Source organism: Dromiciops gliroides, chromosome 2, assembly GCF_019393635.1.
Source record: "Dromiciops gliroides isolate mDroGli1 chromosome 2, mDroGli1.pri, whole genome shotgun sequence".
NCBI classification, from domain to species: domain Eukaryota; kingdom Metazoa; phylum Chordata; class Mammalia; order Microbiotheria; family Microbiotheriidae; genus Dromiciops; species Dromiciops gliroides.
The window spans coordinates 378,533,220-378,547,676 of NC_057862.1; the positions used below are offsets into that span (position 1 = coordinate 378,533,220).

The 14,457-nt window shown below is 40.4% G+C and overlaps 1 protein-coding gene across 4 annotated transcripts in view; it reads right to left on the reverse strand.

The window, feature by feature from the left end:
* ASTN2 (astrotactin 2) overlaps positions 1 to 14,457 on the reverse strand; it is a 1,144,107-nt gene that overhangs the window by 729,556 nt on the left and 400,094 nt on the right. The window lies entirely within an intron of this gene.

Genomic DNA, 14,457 nt, shown 5'->3' on the forward strand with positions numbered 1-14,457 from the left:
AGCAGGGGCTGAAAGCATATCACAGGAATGCTTTCTGAGCCTCATAACAACAACAACAATAAATTATAATAAAGATAATATTGTGCCTGCATTTAGTCTTCTGCCCCCCAAAATTTATTTTTAAAATTATCCTATTTGTTAAGCTACACTGAGACTCCATGATGTGTATGGTTAAATAAGTGATCAATAGTAAGTTGTGAATCTCATTTAGAACTGGAACTATTTTCTAATTTGCCCATCACTGATATATTCTAGGTCTGACACATCTAAGTTAAATATCAAACTTGTATTAATGTCCACAAGAAGGAAGGACAATTCAAGTCATCAGTTATCCTCTTCTCTACAATTTGTCCATTTTAGAGTCCATTTCTTATTTGTTTATTGAGATTCTTATAGCTTCTTCATATTATCACCCTTAATGCATTTGATATTCCCCGTGTGAAATATAGGACTTGGACTCAGATGTAATTTTGAGACTTCAAACCTTTGCTTAAATAATAGTTTATATTTTTACTTTTTAAAAAAGACTTTGCTTGCAATAATCTCATGGAGCACATAGTAAAATCATAGGATCTAGAGATTAGAGGGACCCTAAAAATCAACAAGCTCATTTTAGTGATATAATTTTAATGATAAGGCAACCGAGATCAGAAAGAAGTGACTTATCTAATATTACACAGCTAGTAAGCAACTGGACAGCTTTGAATGCAAGTCTACTAACAAATTCCATGCTTTTTCTACAATATTATCACTGCATTTTGCAAAGAAGGAAACTGAGTATTATAGAAGTAATCTTGGATTATGAATTTAGACATTTGCTAGATTTTTCAGTGGAGAGACCATAGGACTAGAGTCAGGAAGACCTGAGTTCAAATCTGTCTCAGATACTAGCTGTATGACACTGGGCAAGTCACTTAACCGTTGCTTTCCTTAATCCACTGGATAATTTCAGTATCTTTGCCAAGAAAACCCCACAAACAGTATTGTTGGCATGTTATGTGCATGGGGTCACTAAGAATAACTGAACACCAATAATACATGCCTTGACATTTCCATTAATTGACAAGTTTATCTTGAACATATCATTCAACTTAGGGCTCAATTCACTCAGGTAAAGGGAGAAGATGCTGGAATAGATGATAATGATAAAGTGATATTTTAAGGACTCTGAGGACAATGACTTACCTATGGTCACTCAACTACTAAGGGTCAGAACTGGGGTTCTGATGCTGGCCTCCATGGCTAGTTTCTTTCTAGTAATACCCTGCAGACTCTACTAAACAAAGAAAAAATTAGCTGTTGGAAACGAAGTACAAGTAGGGGCAAAATTGGTCCTGTTGGGCCCTCTCCCACCTCTTTTTTTCCTATTCTTCCTTGTTGGGGATATTAAGTGGCAACTGGGCCTTAGCCAAGCAGCAGAAGTATACACATCAGATGTGTCTATGGATATAAATAACGACCTTCAGGGCCTTTGTTTTCTCTAAGGAGTCCAAGGAAGTGACATTAAAAGTGAGTGATTCGAAACAACTGAAATTTAATTAAAAACAAAATTAAAAGTTGTTCCAAGCCTGATGCTCCAGCCAGCAAGACTCAGAGGAAATTAGTAAATGCTACTAATAGCTGGATCCAATTCACAGGCTTCTAAGAGGAGACAGTCATGAGGAAAGAAGATGCATAATCTCCCGATGAAACAATTAAAGATCAGTTCTGAGAAATAATGACAGAGTCGCCTCCAAAGGCAAGAAAGAACATTATCTGTTTTCATGTTTGGTCTATCTGCTTTGCTCCCCCCTCCCATTTCCATTATGGGAAAGTTCCCTGAAATTCCCTGAATAACCCTGATAATGAAAGCAGCATAGCATAGCAGGACTGGCTCTAGGACCAAGAAAACCAGGGTTCAGGTCCTGACTCTGACTCATGCTGTCTTGGGCATATGTGTGACCCTGGACAAGTCCCTTAACCTTTAAGTGCTCCAGGACAGTAATTCTTAAAGTTTCAGAGGAGTTGCCAGCCTAGACAGCTAAAGGGAGTTTCTTCACCTGGGATTTCCCTTTACCAAACAAATCACAAGTTCTGTCCTTACCCCTATAATATAGGCATTAATGGACCCTGAATTCAGAACTAGCTTAATGCAGAGGCAGCATCCAAGAACTGTGAGTAGATGAACTTTGGGCAGAGGCCCTGGGTCATAAAGTACTCCCCCCCTAGCTTCACCTCATACCCTCTGCATCATTACTTGGATTCTACTACCAAACCTCAGATCTGGAAAGGATCATAGAATTCCAAGTAGGAAGGAGACTTCAAGGTCATAAGACCCCTGACTTAGGGTTAGGAAGGACCTTGGGGGACATCTAATAAACCACTTCATTTTATGGATGAGGAAATTGAGGCACAAATAAGTGACTTACCCCAAATTATACAGAGAGTAAAATGACAAGAATAGGATTTGAACCTAGATTATCTGACATCCATGGAACTTTCTAAAGGTCCTAAGGATGAATATTCTGTAAAAAAGAGTTGCTGGTTTTTTCTTCCTTCCTGCTTTTTCTTCCCGCCCCGCGGCAACCCCCCACCCCCACCCCCCAGGCCCATGTGTTTCTATATGTCTCTGTGTCACCATTGGTGCTTTGTGAGTCTGGGCTAAGGACCAAGTCCCTGTTAAGATGCAAATTGCCACTCATCATTTATTGTGAACCTTAGTCTATCTAAGGATCCTCAGGAACCTGATGGAAAGCAGGAAAAGAACATTCACATTCCAAGCCCAGTGAGGGGAGACATGAGTTGATAGGAGGTGCTTCTGTTAAAGCAAATCATGAAGAGAGGACTGGATGGCTGGGAAGATATTTGACCAATTTTATAATTTTGTGGAGCACTAAGCCTGGCTACTGTAATGATTGGAATGATGCCACCTGACGCTCCGCCATGAGGAGAAGGCGTCTGAGGGCAACAGCTCTTTGGAGTCACAAAGTGACGTTTGCTTGTGGGAGGAAGATGGGGCAAGGCTGGCACTCTCGCTCACTTCTGTCAGGACTCTGGTTGAGAGTGGAGCTAGAAATGTGCTCTCCCTTTAATAGATAGATGAATCTAAGCCTTTCTCTCTCTCTTTACCAAATTCTTATTCTCCTTAATAAATGCTTAAAAGTCTAACTCTTGCTAAAGCTTATAATTTATTGGCTACCACCCATTAGATATTTTAGACAGACTAGCTAGAATTTAGCCCCTTACACTACGCCTATTGTATAGAGATGGTGTAAACTGTGTCTTCTTTGTACCATATACTGGGAATCACATAATTTTAGAACATAAAAGATTAGATAGCCTAGAATCATGATGGTGAAAAGGCCTTTAAAACATTCAATATTAGACCAAGTGAGGATATTGAATATAAGAACTATAATGCATTTGAAAGCATAGATTGTTAATCCTGGAATGGCCCAGACTTGAAGAAGATTAAAACAAAACCCAAGAGTGCAGATGTCAAAGACTCCTGAGAACAGAGAATATTAGTTCCAAAGGAAACCTTGGAGACCTTATCATTTGATAAACAGGAAAAAATGAAGCCTAGAACAATGGAGTCCAAAGCCCAGATCAGGACCCATGTCTCTTGAATTCAAGTTTGTTTCTCTTTCCACTGCTGCAACCCACTCCTGCCAACCCAAACTCCTTTCCTATTGTCAGCCTGCCTTCCTCCAGAGCGTGTAAAAGCTGGCATTTTTAATGGATACAATATTTCACACTAAGTCTTTAGAAAGCTGTTCCTTCATGGCAAACCTTTTCTTGTCTCTCTTCCTTCACTCCAGGTGCCTCTGCAGGCCAGTGTTAACTCTGCATTTTAAACGATGCTTTACAGGAAATGGCCACCCCATGGAGACTTCAGGAAGCAGCATCTCATATGCACAGGGGACATCACCTCCAAAGTGGCAGTGGGCTCTTCTCCCCTCCCCACATCAACCCACTTTTAAATGTCACTTTAAATAATACTTAAAAGGCTTGAGTCTTTAGGACTGAGCTGCATTCTGTGATTTGGTGAATTAATTCTGCACAGAGAGAGCAGTGACATCTGCTAATAATTGCCATTCAGGAAGGCTTTCTAAAGGTCCTAAGGATGTGTGTTCTATAAAGAGTTGTTGGTTTTTTCCTCCTGGTGGCTCCTTCCTACCCCCTTCTCCCCTTCCAACCCCCTCTCTCTCTCCTCTCCCCCCCATCTGGATCTGTCTCTTTCTGTCTCTGTCTTTCTCTATCTTCCTGTCTTCCTTCTCCTTTCTAAAACTGCAGGCTGGGAGGTAGGTCTATATTCCTCAGTTCTATATAGCTGGGTTACCGAATAATCACCCTCATAGGAAGGAAGCTAACATAGATCATCTCCTAAGGATGTCAGGGATGGGAGAGAACCAGATTCACCAGAGGAGTCCACTGTCTCTAGGGAGGCCAACCCTCCAGAGGTCTGGGGAAGGAAGGAGTTCCTTGGCAGAGTTGAAGGTGGAAATTTGCTGTTCCCCTGCAGATCGCAAATTGAACAGCTGTACAGACTTGGCTCTAATTGTTCTGAGGGGAGAGGGGAGGAGAGCCAAACACCAACTCAAACACATGCAGAGCAAGAAGTCAGGGTGATGAGCGGGTTTTAATTACCCGCCCTATCCCTGATCATCCTTGTTTGTTTTTTCTTCAGCCTCTTGTTCTTGCTAGTCATCTGGTCATTCATGAGAAGCCAAGTTTCCCAAGATTCCATGGTTCACTTCCTTTAGCATCCCAAAGGTGGGAAAGTCTGCAGAGGAGAGTGGATAGAACCTGGAACCCAAGTTCTAAGCTGGTCCCTTTTGATCAAGTTAGGGTTGGGGGGATGAGTCCTCGGAGGAAGGAATTTCACCTTCTAAGGGCAACATATCTGATATATAAAGAGGTTTTCCTTAGCTACAAAGAAACAACATGGGGTTGGGGATAGAAGGCTGGATTTGGGGTCAGGAAGACCTGGGTTTGAATCATGACTGCAAGCCATTTAACTTAACTCAGTTTCCACATCTGTAAAACTGGAGAAATGATAGTCTGAATACTGTAGAGCAGTCAGGAAGCTCAAATGAGAGAATAATTACAAAGTGCTCTGTAAACAAAGCTCTGTATAAATGTCAGATATTATTGTTTGTTACTGGTTTTATTGCATAGAAAGGGCATTTGGATTTGTATAATGTAGAGATTAATGCATTTTCTCTCAGAAGGGCTAGGTTCAAATTCTGGCTATCTTCCTTATTACCTGTGCGAGATCTAGCCTTCAGTTTCATCTATAAAATGAGGAGATTGGCTTCAATAGTCAATTAACAAACATTTATTAACATGCCAGCACTGTGCCAACCACTGGCTATCTAAACCCTGTCATCCTAAAATTCAACTGTTTAATAATACTAGCAAGCATTTATACAGCTTCAGGGTTTGCAAAGTGCTTTGCATATGTTGTCTCTTTTTGCCTGCAAGAACAAAAACAAAATGCTCTGTTTGGCATTCAAAGCCCTTCATAACCTAACCCCCTTCTACCTTTCCAGTCTTCTTATACCTTACTCCCCATTGCATACTGTTTGATTCAATGACCCTGGCCTCCTGCCTGTTTCTTGAACAAGTCATTCAGTTTCTAAACTCCAGCATTCTCTCTGGCTGTCCCCCTCCCTTTTTTGCTCCAACTACTGACCTTTTTCTTCTGTTTTGTTTTGGTATGGGGCAATGAGGGTTAAGTGACTTGCCCAGGGTCACACAGGAAGTAAGTGTCAAGAGTCTGAGGGTGGATTTGAACTCAGGTCCTCCTGAATCCAGGGCCAGTGCTTTATCTACTGTGCCATCTAGCTGCCCTACTGACCTCTTTGGCTTCCTTTAATTCCCAACTAAAATCCCACCTTTGACAAGAAGCTTTCCTCTTTGTTGCTGTTGCTCAGTCCTTTCAGTCCTATCACAACCTTCATGAACCCATTTTGGGTTTTCTTAGCAAAGATACTAGAGTAATTTGCCATTTCCTTTTCCAGCTCATTTTATGTTTGATGTTTAAAATCTATGTTGTGTGATTGCCTTAAATTAGAATCTTTAGCACCAGTCTTTGGGCATTAAACATTTATTAAAGCATTCATGTATTAACATGGAGTTCAGAAAGTTAAGAAAAGGCCTATCTAGCCTTTAAGGGCTAGCCAGGTGTAATTACAATACAGTTAACTTTGAAGTAGACTAATCAGCAGTCAATCACTCTCACTTGATACAGTCAGTTTAGATTAATCTCCAGGTGGGTCTTTGAGTATCTGCTAAATCCCATTCATCACATATGGATGGGGAAACTGAGGAAAATAGGGCTGAGTGCCTTGTCCATGGTCAAATAGCTAGTAAGTGCCTGAGGCCAGATTTGAATTCATGAAGATGAGTCTTCTGACTCCAGGACTGGTTCTCTATCCACTGTGCTACTCAGCTGCCCCTAACCTTTCTTTGAACACTCTTAATTCTGGAGCTTTGCTGTTCATTTCCCCCCCTAATTATCATGGACATAGCTTGTTTTGTATTTATTTACAGCTTGTCTCCTCCATTAGACTGAGGGCAGCAACTGTCTTTTGTCTCTTTTTGTATCCCCAACATTTAGCACAGTGAGTGACATATAGCAGGCATTTAATAAATATTACTGATTGACTGATCTTTTGGTCCTCAAACAACCCTAGGTACTAACTGTAGGTACTATTATATTACTGTCTCCATTTTGTAATGAGGAAACTAAGGCAAACAGAAGTTAGTTAACTTGTAAAGGGTCACATAGCTATTAAGTATTTGAATCAAGATTTGAACTCAGCTCTTTCTTTATCCAAGTATCACCAAGTTTAAGGTGAGCAAGGATTTTGCATGCTTCAGTTAGGGTTATATTATAGGTTCTGGGGACTTATTTTCCTTATCTGTAAAGTATGGATGCTCATAACTGCTCATAACTATTTCACTGTATTGTTATGGTTTCTGCAAGAAAGCATACAGAAAAAAATATTTTTATAAGTGTATAATAAGTGTATATAAGTATATTTATAAGTGTACAATACTATAAATATGTAAAATTATCATTATTAAGTGTGAGATTAAAATCTGGACACTCCCTAATATGATGGCACTAGCCCAGTGACACTTTTTTTTTTTCGGGTCACACAGCTAGAAAGTAAGTGTCAAGTGTCTGAGGCCAAATTTGAACTCAGGTCCACCTGAATCCAGGGCTGGTGCTTTATCCACTGTGACACCTAGCTGCCCCTGCCAGTATGAGTTTTGACCCATACTTACTGAATTTAGAATCATAGGCTAGAATTTTATCTATATTACTCTACAAGCTTTGGCAGGTAGATTTTGCAACCTCAGCTTCATAAAATGAAGGAGTGAGGAACTAGATCATTTCTTAGGTTTTTTCCAGTTCCAGGTAATCTTGTCCTTTTCAGTGCCCTTTTCTCCCTTTTGTTTTATTTTATTTGGGAGAGGTGGGGGGCTGTTAACTCCCATAAAATAGAGTTTGGGGGGATAAGTCTAATTCCTCTGGAATAGCAGCAAGGAAGGGGAGGAACATATCTAACTCTGAAACATTCCACCTTCTGGAGTCCCTGCCCCTCCCTGTTGCCACACTCCCCTTCCCATCTCTGAAAGCCAAGATGGCACAGTGCTCACAACAGCAGGATGGAATTATTAACATGAGAAAATTAAGCTCTCCCACCCCTCACAGCCTTCCACCCCCGGTTCCTGGGAACATATTTCTGGACGCGATCTGCTATCAAAACAGAGAAATTAGTCTCCAATTTTGGACGTCAAACTCACTTATCCCCTTTTGTTAAGGAGTGAAATTAGTAACAATTCATCCTGGGATGAAGCCAAGCCGGCATCTCAGCATAGAGTGTCATTAAAAATTCCAACCCAACTGGATGTGGAGCTGCCCTTAAATGCTCGAGAATTTTCTGCTGGCAGAGCATTTTTCTCTGCTCTTTGTAACCTGGGGATTGGTTGTTATTTAAGGAAGCAATGGCTTGAAGCAGTTTTCCTTCTACAGTCTAGGGGCCCAGGAGCCCCTAATGAAAAGGTTTTAGGAAAACTGATACCACTTCAGTGATTTCCACCAGCCTCTGGCACCCACTCCTGAGTGTCGTTGAACATGTTGCCCATTAAGTAAACGGGGGAGAAGAGGAGGGGAAAAAGTTTTCACAGTTTATAATTATATTTCCAGTTTCATTACTGATCTCATTTTAATTCCAACAGAAACCTTTCCTCCCCTTCTCCCCACACTCTCACGTGTGCATAGTCATTAAGTGTGGGTTGGAGTTCATCCTATTTTCCCTGATTTCAGCATATTAATCTGGTTTATTGGTATTTCATTGCCACCTCCCCTTGGGTGTTCTAGATCTCAGTTTAATTTATATTTTCCCCTCTTCCCGGCACTCTGGGACCAAAGTCGTTTCATTTTCACACTGAAGTACTATGCTGCATTGAGTAGAACTCTCTCATTTTAGGGGAGGTAGGAAGGGGTCTTGGAGTAAAGGAAGCAACAGCTCAGATCAGGGATGTTCAGTGGTGATTTCCTGTCTGCAGGACATATTGGAGAAGCAGCATAGCATAGCTAATAGATAACCAGCTTTGGAGTTAGGAAGATCTTGGGTTCAAGTGCCCTATCGGACCAAGATTATCTGTGTGATACTACCCCTTAGTTTCTCAGTATTGCTGGATAATCTCTAAGACTATAAATTGAAGAACAGATACTGATCTACATAGGTCAAGTAGGTTCCTTCAGTCAGGATCTCCTTACACTAATGAAACCATAGGTACAGACAAAATAAAAAATAAAAATCAAGGACAGATTACATATCTGTCCTTGCAGATAATCTAGTCCCATCCTCTCATTTTACAGATGCAACTGAGGCCCAGATATGGTAAATGACTTGCCTCAGGTCACACAGGCTGTAAGTAGCAGAGATATAATTCAGATCTAGGTTTCATAGCTGAAAATCCAGATTTCTTTCCACTATACTATGCTGTGTCTGCTTGATCTATCTTTTTTGGGAAAGTCAACAATCTCATCCATCTATTTGTTCAATAAACAAATCTTTATTCATTTAACAAACATTTATTGAGCCCATATTATTAACTCAATTTGTGACCTTGGGCAAAGCTGAATGTTTTTTTGTTTGTTTGTTTGGGTTTTTTTGGTTTGTTTGTTTATTTTGCGGGGCAATGGGGGTTAAGTGACTTGCCCAGGGTCACACAGCCAGTAAGTGTCCAGTGTCTGAGGCCAGATTTGAACTCAGGTACTCCTGAATCCAGGGTCAGTGCTTTATCCACTGCGCCACCTAGCTGCCCCAAAGCTGAATGTTTTGAACAAGATTACTGTTTCAGATAAGAATGGGACTAGGCAATCCCTGAGGTTGCTTCTAATTCTGAGAAACTTTCTTGGTTTGGGCCTCAGTTTCAGTTTTAAAATGGAAGAGTTGGAATAAATGGTTTCTAGGGTTTCTTTAAATTCCAAACCTCAACATTCTATGTTTTAACTTTTTATGTCAGGGATTAGCAAACTACAGCCTGGAGATCAAATCCAGGAAGTGGCCTGTTTTTGTTAAGGTGCAAGAGCTTGTTTGTTTTTGCTTTTTTTGTTTTTGTTTCTGTTTTTACATTTTAAAATACAATCAAAGTTTGTTATAAGTGTAAAAAAATTAGCTTAAGCTATAAAAAAGAAAACACCAAGCATTGCAGTGGATTTGGTCCATGGGCCATGGTTTGCTGAACCCTCTTTAATGAGTAAGGTTCTTTCTTTCATAAACATTTTCTGATTCTAGTAGATTATAATTTCCTTAAGGGCATCTGTAATACATAGCACAGTGCCTTGTACCTAGTTTTTTAATAAATGTTAGTTGTTTTTCTAAATTGAATCCTAAACCCTAACTACAAGGTAGGCCTTTTACCCATCACTGTCGGGTATTCAAAGAAGATACCCCATTCCAATGTGATGAAGAATGTAGCAACAACAACAATAATACAAAACAGTATAACATGAGTTAAAAAAAAAAACTGGGACAAAGTATTATAGAAGTTAAGAGGTAAGAGAGACCAGTTCTGGTAGGTTGTGATCAGGAAAGGTTCCTTGGAGGCAGTAGCACTTGAGCTGGTTTTGAATACCACTAAATGATAAAATGCCAGTGAGCAGAGATTAAAGAAGGGGAATTTCAGGTACAGTCAATGATGTGAACAGAGGTACAGAGGAGGAGAGTCATGAGGCCTATTCCTAAGAATGGATGGTACAGAGGTAACCATGAATCACCAAACATTTTCAGTAAAAATCACAGTGCTTTGCAACTTCCCACCAAGGTAATTGATGGCTACTTTCTTTAAAAATAGAAAAAAATCACATTATAAAATTCTTAAAGCGCCACAGTTAAATTAATATTCCTTAGCCCTGTGGTCAGGAAGAAGTAGAGATGGCAGAGAACCACAGAATCTTCATGACATCAGGGCCGTCAGGTGCCACTGAATTCAAACTGTAGCCAGACAGAAATCTCCTCTATAACTACTCCAACAAATGGTAATGCAGTTGACAGTTGAAGACCTTCAGAGAGGAGGAAGACACCAACTCCCAAGGTGGCTCATTCCATTTCTTTGGCAGCTGTAGTTTGTTTTTTTGTTTTTGTTTTTTAATCATTTTCCCTTGTATCAAGAATCTCTGAAGCTTCTGCACATCACCCTGAGTCCTGTCCAGCGGGGCCAAGCTGACCAAGTCTATTGAATCTCTCTTCCCCATGACAGCTGTTCAAAGACCTGAAAAAGCATTACTGCCCTCCAGTCTTCTTTTCTCTATACTTAACATCCGTAGCTCTGTTCAATTGCTCTTTCAATTCATCATCCCAACCCCACCACCACCCCAGAACACACATAACTTGCTGACAAGTTAGATGCAACTTGTCAACATTTTTTCCTAAAAAAAATAAATGAGAGATATGTCTTCTATTCTGTATTTTGTGACACCCATACATCAATCCTACATCCTTGTCAAACTGGAATTCATTTGGTCATCCATTCATTCATTCATCCATCCAACATTAAACCCAGAAAGTCATAGTAGAGGAGTAGTAGGGAGGGAGGAATTTGATTCAGAGCTATGGAATTGTAAGTCTAAAGAAAGAAGAACATGGGCATCATCTTGTTTGATCATTTCACTTTATAGATGATCTTAGGATCGTCTAAAGCTAAAAGGGGACATCAAGTTCAACCTCTTTATTTTATGATGAGGAAACTGAGGCACAGAGACATTAAATGCCTTGCCCTGGATGGTATAGTAAATGTCTGAGGTAGGATATAAAACCAGGTCTTCCTGGTCTCAAATCCATTGTATTTGCTGACTCCTGATGAAATAGTCTTGGAGAGGGGAGATGTTTTGCCAAAAACTATGCAACTATCAAGCCACAGAGTTGGGAATGAAACTCTGAATCTAAATAAATCTCTGGTACAGAATGTGCTGTGGTAGACACATCTTCATCCAGAGTCACAGACCAAATTGGAGGAGGGGAGATGCTTAGATCTAGATCTTGAACTCGGGTCTTCTTCTAGGCCAATGCTCTTTTCCTTTGACTATGAAGCCTCTGTTAATGCAAGATCCTCAAGAAGAGGAAGAGTTACTCATGATTTGAATTTCTATATCTAGCACCTAGCACAGTGCCTAGTGCTTAGTAGGAACTTTTAAAAATGCTCATTGATTGACTGATTGAATCAATATCTATACTCCAAGGAACTGGGAGTGTGTAGATGGGATGGGGACACTCACCCAGGAACTGTGTACTCACATAGTCAGATGACACTTAGTCACTGGCATCCCAGACAGGAGGGGCAGGGGGCTGGGGAAGGCGTGGAGGATGGCCAAAAACATTGGACAGGGGCTGCTGTCGGTATTTATTGTTATTGCCAGCTTGGCTCCAGAAGAATGCTGCATCTTGCTGACCTCTTCTATGTACTGCGCAGTAAGTATCAAGTGAAATTGTTCACTAACATGAGGGCAAATTTCATTTTCTTCCTGCAGACGAGACCCATTTTTCAGTGGGTTCCAATTCCTCAGCTCAGTGGCATTGGCCTTCCTGGTGGCTGCTTGAGGCAGCCTAGGAGCATTCTCTCTTTCCCAAAGCAGATTAAATTTAAGCTTTTTTTTTGTGGGGGGGGGACGGGGTGGGGAGATGGGGCAGGTTTGGAAGAGCAGGGAAAGAGTGGTGAAAGAAGGGTTCAGAAGGCTATGGTCATGGTCACATGAAGGTAGATGAAGTTGGGAAAGGAAGTGATAAGGGGAAACTGATAGGAGAAAGCACGTGGGTCCTTAAGATTCCTCTGTAAAGAATTACACTCTCGCACAAGATCTAATCAGGAATAAGAGAACAGGTTTATTGGGGTACAAGAGAAACCGGCCAGGAGGAAGGTTTTGCCAGAACAAAATGCTTTCCCCCCTACTAACTTGTGGGGTGCCATTTTATAGGGCTTAGATGAGGGTGGGTAAGAGTCTCTTATTGGGTGAGGGGCTGGTGGTCTTCCCGCGTTGCACTGTGGTAGGAAGAATCCCTCATGAGAGATCTGGTGGTGGGTGTCAACTTTGTCCTGATGGGTCTAAGCAGTCTGCTGATGGGCGGTTCCAGATGGTCTTCTCCTGGATTACCTCATCCAGATGCTTAGGACTGGAATGTGGGGTGATAGTCCTGGAGCATGCTCAGTTCAATCTGTGCCGCTTATCTCCGTTAGGTGAGTGTGTGTGTCCTTGATTGTGTTCAAGGAGAGGCCTACTTGATTTCAAGGGAAAACCCCTGAGGTTTCAAGGAAAAAGTTCCTTGAACCCCCCAGAGAATTGTTGGGGTGACTGGGGCCCATAATCCTCCCATGACAGAAGGAAGGAAATGTTTATTACATACCTGCTATGTGCTAGGCACTGTGCTAAGCACTTTACACATATTATCTCGTTTAATCTCCACTGCAGCCTCTGGAGGAAGGTTCTGTTATCATTCCCATTTTACAGGTGAGGTAGTAGAGATGGACAGAAGTTAAGTCACTTGCTGGGCACAAAGCTAGTAGGTATCAGAGATAGGATTTGAACTCAAATCTTCCTGATTCCAGGTCAAGCACTTTATCTCCTGGGTCACCTAGTTGCCTCTAGGGACCTAAATGACTCCTGAGACCCCTTCCAACTCTGGAAAGTTATGATTCTCTTAGCTGAATTCACAGTACACTGCTTCGACTTGCTTCATTACCTAAACTTCTGACATTTGTCTGACCCACCTGATTATACTTTTGCACAGACTTATTTTCCTTTTTTTTTTTTTTTTTTTTTTTTTTTTTTTTACCTTTCAGAACCTTGCTTGCCTTGACCTCCAGTATTTTCATGGACTATAGTTAAACTCTGTTTTCTAATTACCTACACAGAACTTCTGCTCCTTTGTTATTTCTCAGTTCCATAGCATTGTAATCATTATTTATTTATGCCTCCAAAAGTCTAATTGGGTGCTTTGTAAGCATCCAGGCTTTAGAGTCAGCTGGCCTAAGTCTGAATACTGGTTTTGATTCTTATCAGCAGGTTGACTGACCTTGTATTGGTCCCTTCTTGTCTCTGGATCTGAATTTCTTCATCCGTAAAATGAAAAGAACAGGCTAGAAGCTCTCTAATCTACCTTCTCACTTCAAATCCTATGAGTCTATGAGCTTCAGAGAAGTCAGTATTAAAACATATCCTTTCAATAATGCATTGGTGCTAATGGGAGTGAAGCGGCAGACGGGAAGGGAGAGGGGAAAGTATTTGGATACTGCTTTAGAAAGAAACATATTTTTAAAGTATATATATTTTAAAGGAAATACAATCCTATTCCTTTCAAATGCTTTCAGGAAATCTTAACTAGATTAATAACTTGGTTGCCTATCACAACTCTCTAGGGGATCAGCTTCATTGAGCACATAAGCATGATTAGCAAACAGAATTTCCTTTTTGGTTTTGCAAATAGAACCTTTAAAATTGCTTTAAACTGTTTATTCATAAGTAGTTTAATAATTACCCCTGTAATCCTGCTTCCATTATTCATTTTCTTATCAAAATCTTTCTTAATATTAATGCAGAATGCAAAAGCCAGTCTAAACCATCACTTTCTTTATCAGTCTAGTGAAAGAGTTTAATTTTCAAGGTCTCTCCCAACTCTAACATTCATAGGTTCTTCAGATCTTCAGAGGTGGAAAGAGTATTAGGTTCTTCAGATTTAGAGATAGAAAGTGTATTAGAGATAGACTAGTCCAATAGTATTTTTATTTTATTAAATTTTTAAAAATTAAATAGTATTTTATTTTATTCTTTCCAATTACATGTAACAATAGTTTTCAACATGCACTTTTGTTAGTCTAGTAGTTATTTACCTTTTGTGTGTCCTACTCCTTTGACTGTCTTATGAAGCCTATGGACTCCTCAAAATACTTTTTTTAAAT